Source organism: Salmo salar, chromosome ssa04, assembly GCF_905237065.1.
Source record: "Salmo salar chromosome ssa04, Ssal_v3.1, whole genome shotgun sequence".
In the NCBI taxonomy this organism is placed as follows: Eukaryota; Metazoa; Chordata; class Actinopteri; order Salmoniformes; family Salmonidae; genus Salmo; species Salmo salar.
In genome coordinates this window covers 33,471,175-33,477,676 of record NC_059445.1, presented here as the reverse complement: position 1 = coordinate 33,477,676, position 6,502 = coordinate 33,471,175, and positions in this window count along the sequence as shown.

Sequence of the window (6,502 nt, the reverse complement as noted above, 5' to 3'; positions counted from 1 at the left end):
GGATTCAGGAGGGAGGAGAAGGTAGCAAAGAGCTTCCTAGGGTTAGAGGCAGATGCTTGGAGTTTAGAGTGGTAGAAAGTGGCTTTAGCAGCAGAGACAGAAGAGGAAAATGTAGAGAGGAGGGAGTGAAAGGATGCCAGGTCCGCAGGGGAGGCGAGTTTTCCTCCATTTCCGCTCGGCTGCCCGGAGCCCTGTTCTGTGAGCTCGCAGTGAGTCGTCGAGCCACGGAGCAGGAGGGGAGGACCGAGCCGGCCTGGAGGATAGGGGACAGAGGAAATCAAAGGATGCAGAGAGGGAGGAGAGGAGGGTTGAGGAGGCAGAATCAGGAGATAGGTTGGAGAAGGTTTGAGCAGAGGGAAGAGATGATAGGATGGAAGAGGAGAGAGTAGCGGGAGAGAGAGAGCGAAGGTTGGGACGGCGCAATACCATCCGAGTAGGGGCAGAGTGAGAAGTGTTGGATGAGAGCAAGAGGGAAAAGGATACAAGGTAGTGGTCGGAGACTTGGAGGGGAGATGCAATGAGATTAGTGGAAGAACAGCATCTAGTAAAGATGAGGTCAAGCGTATTGCCTGCCTTGTGAGTAGGGGGGGAAGGTGAGAGGGTGAGGTCAAAAGAGGAGAGGAGTGGAAAGAAGGAGGCAGAGAGGAATGAGTCAAAGGTAGACGTGGGGAGGTTAAAGTCACCCAGAACTGTGAGAGGTGAGCCATCCTCAGGAAAGGAACTTATCAAGGCGTCAAGCTCATTGATGAACTCTCCAAGTGAACCTGGAGGGCGATAAATGATAAGGATGTTAAGCTTGAAAGGGCTGGTAACTGTGACAGCATGGAATTCAAATGAGGAGATAGACAGATGGGTCAGGGGAGAAAGAGAGAATGTCCACTTGGGAGAGATGAGGATTCCAGTGCCACCACCCCGCTGGCTCGATGCTCTAGGGGTATGCGAGAACACGTAGGCAGACGAGGAGAGAGCAGTAGGAGTAGCAGTGTTCTCTGTGGTAATCCATGTTTCCGTCAGCGCCAGGAAGTCTAGGGACTGGAGGGTAGCATAGGCTGAGATGAACTCAGCCTTGTTGGCCGCAGACCGGCAGTTCCAGAGGCTGCAGGAGACCTGGAACTCCACGTGGGTCGTGCGCGCTGGGACCACCAGGTTAGAGTGGCAGCGGCCACGCGGTGTGGAGCGTTTGTATGGCCTGTGCAGAGGGGAGAGAACAGGGATAGACAGACACATAGTAGACATGCTACAGAAGAGGCTACGCTAATGAAAAGGAGCTTGGAATGACAAGTGGACTACACGTCTCGAATGTTCAGAAAGTTAAGCTTACGTTGCAAAAATCTTATTGACTAAAATGACGAAAATGATACAGTACTGCTGGCTGGTGGAGTAGGCTAGCTAGCAGTGGCTGCGTTGTTGACTTTGAACGTGTAGCTGGCTAGGTAACCTCGATAGTTTCAGTACTACCCCTTGTCATGATACAAAGCAACTTTGTAGCTAGCTAGCTAACATAACACTAATCAAGACGTTCCTTGTAATGTATTTAGTTTCTACAATGCTGCTCGTCGGTAATAGTTGGCTGGGTTAGAAAAAATGGCGTCGCGGGGGACGGAAATAGCTGGCTAGCTGACCTCGATGGCTGGCTAGCTAACCTCGGTAATTACTAAACTACACAATTATCAAGCTATGACAAAGACAACTAAGTAGCTAGCTAGCTAACACTGCACTAGTCAAATCTTTCCGTTGTAAAGTATTAGTATCTACAGCGCTGCTAGTCGGTAACGGTTGGCTAGCTAGCAGTGGGTTAATGATGACTAGGTGTGTTGACTAAGTCTGGCGCCGCGTCGCGGCTGGCTAGCTCACCTCGATAATTACTCAAACTACACAATTATCTTAGATACAGAGACAGCAAAGACAACTATGTAGCTGGCTAACTAACACTAACACCACAATAATCAAGTCGTTACGTTGTAATGTAATAGTTTCTGCAGTGCTGCTAGTCGGTAGAAGTTGGCTAGCTAGCAGTGATGACTAGCTAGCTAGCAGCTAGCAGTGTTGACTACGTTAGGATGACGAAGATAGCTAGCCTCGATATTTACTCTAATTACTCTAAACTACACAATTATCTTTTCATACAAAGACGGCTATGTAGCTAGCTAAGAAGAATTGCTCAGATCAAACAAATCAAGCCGTTATAATGTAGTGAAGTGTAATATTACCTGTGGAGCGAAGCGTAGTGCGACTGCTCGCTCCAAACCGGAAGCTAATGCTTTATAACATAAACTCGGCCAAAAAAAAAGCCCCTTTTTCAGTCTTTCGAAGATAATTCGTAAAAATTCAAATAACTTCACAGATCTTCATTGTAAAGGGTTTAAACACTGTTTCCCATGCTTGTTCAATGAACTATAAACAATTAATGAACATGCACCTGTGGAATGGTCGTTAAGACACTAACAGCTTATAGACGGTAGGCAATTAAGGTCACAGTTATGAAAACTTAGGACACTAAAGTTTCTACTGACTATGAAAAACACCAAAAGCAAGATGCCCAGGATCCCTGCTCATCTGTGTGAACATGCCTTAGGCATGCTGCAAGGAAGCATGAGGACTGCAGATGTGGCCAGGGCAATAAATTGCAATGTCTGTACTGTGAGACGCCTAAGACAGTGCTACATGGAGACAGGATGGACAGCAGATCGTCCTCGCAGTGGCAGACCACATGTAACAACACCTGCACAGAATTGGTACATCCGAACATCACGCCTGCAGGACAGGTACAGGATGACAACAACAACTGCCCGAGTTACACCAGGAACACACAATCCCTCCATCAGTGCTCAGACTGTCCACAATAGGTTGAGAGAGGCTGGACTGAGGGCTTGTAGGCCTGTTGTAAGGCAGGTCCTCACCAGACATCACCTGCAACAACGTCGCCTATGGGCACAAACCCACCGTCGCTGGACCAGACAGGACTGTCAAAAAGTGCTCTTCACTGACGAGTCGCGGTTTTGTCTCACCAGGGGTGATGGTTGGATTCGCCTCCTTGTCATTGCAGGAAATCTCAATGCTGTGCGTTACAGGGAAGACATCCTCCTCCCTCATGTGGTACCCTTCCTGCAGGCTCATCCTGACATGACCCTCCAGCATGACAATGCCACCAGCCATACTACTCGTTCTGTGTGTGATTTCCTGCAAGCAGGAATGTCAGTGTTCTGCCATGGCCAGCAAAGAGCCCGGATCTCAATCCCATTGAGCATGTCTGGGACCTGTTGGATCGGAGGGTTAGGGCTAGGGCTAGGGCCATTCCCCCCAGAAAGGTCCGGGAACTTGTAGGTGCCTTGGTGGAAGAGTGGGGTAACATCTCACAGCAAGAACTGGCAAGTCTGGTGCAGTCCATGAGGAGATGCGCTGCAGTACTTAATGCAGCTGGTGGCTACACCAGATACTTACTGTTACTTTTGATTTTGACCCCACTTTGTTCAGGGACACATTATTCCATTTCTGTTCGTCACATGTCTGTGGAACTTGCTCAGTTTATGTCTCAGTTGTTGAATCTTGTTATGTTCATACAAATATTTACACATGTTAAGTTTGCTGAAAATAAACTCAGTTGACAGTGAGAGGACGTTTCTTTTTTTTGCTGAGTTTATATATGTTGTAGTTGTTTATAACCATCAGATAAAACATCTTTGTAGTTGACATTCAGATTGATTTGCCTGTATGAGCCTGTGTAAAACCCTGCCATGCACTCCTGTAATGCACAATTATTTATTCTCATTCAGTTTTACCTCACAATCCAGTAGAGGTTACTGTACAACTACTGTACAACACATTTGGCACAAAAGTTTTGATAGAACGGAAAGTCTGTCTACACAAAACAATGATGTGTTGTGGGAACACCGCACAGTGGTTGTGTAAACATTTTTGTGCAGACAAATTCTCCATTATATCACAAAAATATGAATTGTATTACAACCATTGTGTCAAATGCATTGTACATGAGTTGTACAACTTGAGCATGCATATAGGACCCAGGATTGTGGTGTACTGTAGCACTTCTCAAAATCATGCACTTAACATGTTCCTCATTATATCTTTGTAAGAGAAATGAAATGAAGATGTGTGAAAGTAGTTCCCCCATACGATAAACACTTTCCATACTTCCTGTGCCTACATCTACCTCAAAAGCACACTGCTTCCAACCCAGTCACAGTCAGAATGGACTCTACAGTATCTCTTATCTCCCAGGGGATGAGACATGTTAGACTATCAGACACGCCAATCTATCGCTAAATGTTCTCCCTGATTGTCATACAGTATGAAGGACAAAAATAACGTTGTAAAGTCAGAGCAATTTTTTTTTTAAGTGTCACTCCACAATGATACAATAATTAGTTTAAAGACACTGTAGGCTATCATAGGCAAACAGTACAACGTGTTGTAACTAACACATCACGTTGGATACACAGTATACATCATGAACAAAGTGAACCAAAAGCACAAGTTAAAGGGGAAGTTTACCCAAAAAACACGTCTGGGCCCTTTATAACACTTGCCTGGCTGTTTGTCAATGCCCCAGACAGTTTTTAGGTCCATTGTTTGAGTATTTAGATTTTTGTATTTTTATATCAGAATGCTGATTTTCCGAAATTACCTAAAATGCATTAAAAACAGTGTATTTATTGTTACATAAACAACGATTGATGTCGCTGCTTTGAATTGCCAAATAAATGTGGTCTGTAATCTGGTAGATACTGTTCTTCGTGGTTCTAAAATGGATAATTACAGGATGCGGGACGAAGGAGTGTCTTACTATTTGTCTTCAAGAAAGGAAATCAAAATGAAAGGAAGTAAACAAAGAGATGGTAGCTAGCAAGGTAAAGTAAGGTTAACCGAATAACCGTCTCTTATGACCGAAAAGAGCTTCTGGTTATCAGGACAGTGATTATTCACCTCGTACTGGACAAATCATTTTTCTTTAACGAGTCAGACACAAAGGATTTATTTTCAGACACCCGACAAGGCCAAAATCCCCATCATTCGCATGAGAAAGAGACGGAGATATCGGGGACATAGGTTGGGGTGCCTTGTAAGGATCCGAAGGCGAGTGGGTAATCTGCCTCTACCATCAGTCCTGTTAGCTAACGTACAATCATTGGATAACAAAGTAAATGAGCTATGATCACGAATATCCTACCAACGGGACATTAAAACTGTAATATCTTATGTTTCACCGAGTCGTGGCTGAACGACGACATTCATAAAATACAGCTGGCGGGTTTTACGCTGTATCGGCAAGATAGAATAGCTGCCTCCGGTAACAGCTGCCAGACAGATTACCAGGACGTGTTCTCCGAACATGCGCTGACCAACTGGCAAGTGTCTTCGCTGACATTTTAAACCTCTCCCTGTCTGAGTCTGTAATACCAACATGTTTCAAGCAGACCACAATAGTCCCTGTGCTCAAGAACACTAAGGTAACATGTCTAAATGACTACCGACCCGTAGCACTCACGTCTGTAGCCATGAGGTGCTTTGAAAGGCTGGTCATGGCTCACATCAACACCATTATCCCAGAAACCCTAGACCCACTCCAATTTGCATACCGCCCCAACAGTTCCATAGATGATGCAATTTCTGTTGCACTCCACACTGCCCTTTCCCACCTGGACAAAAAGGAACACCTTTGTGAGTAGGCTATTCATTGACTACAGCTCAGCGTTCAACACCACAGTGCCCTCAAAGCTCATCACTAAGCTAAGGACCCTTGGACCTTGGACTGAACACCTCCCTTTGCAGTTGGATTCTGGACTCCCTGACAGGCCGCCCACAGGTGGTAAGGGTAGGTAACAACACATATGCCAAGCTGATCCTCAACACGGGGGCCCCTCAGGGGTGCATGCTCAGTCCCCTCCTGTACTCCCTGTTCACCCATGACTGCATGGACAGGCACGACTCCAATACCATCATTAAGTTTGCCAACGACACAACAGTGATAGGCCTGATCAACAACAACGATTAAAGGAGGTCAGAGACCTGGCCGTGTGGTGCCAGAAAGTCAAGGGTTTGAATACAGACCTCAGACTGGGGGCAAAGGTTCACCTTTCAACAGGACAACAACCCTAAGCACACAGCCAAGACAACACAGGAGTGGCTTCGGGACAAGTCTCTGAATGTTGTTGAATGGCCCAGTCAGAGCCTGGACTTGAACCCGGTCGAACAGCTCTGGAGAGACCTGAAAATAGCTGTGCAGCGACGCTCCCCATCCAACCTGACAGAGCTTCAGAGGATCTGCAGAGAAGAATGGGAGAAACTCCCCAAATACAGATGTGCCATGCTTTTAGCATCATATCCAAGAAGACTCGAGTAAAGAGTCTGAATACCTACGTAAATGTAATATATATATATATTATTTTTTATCTAAACTGATCTAAAATGATCTAAAAAACAGTTTTTGCTTTGTCATTATGAGGTATATTGATGAGGGGGGAAAATATTGAATACATTTTAG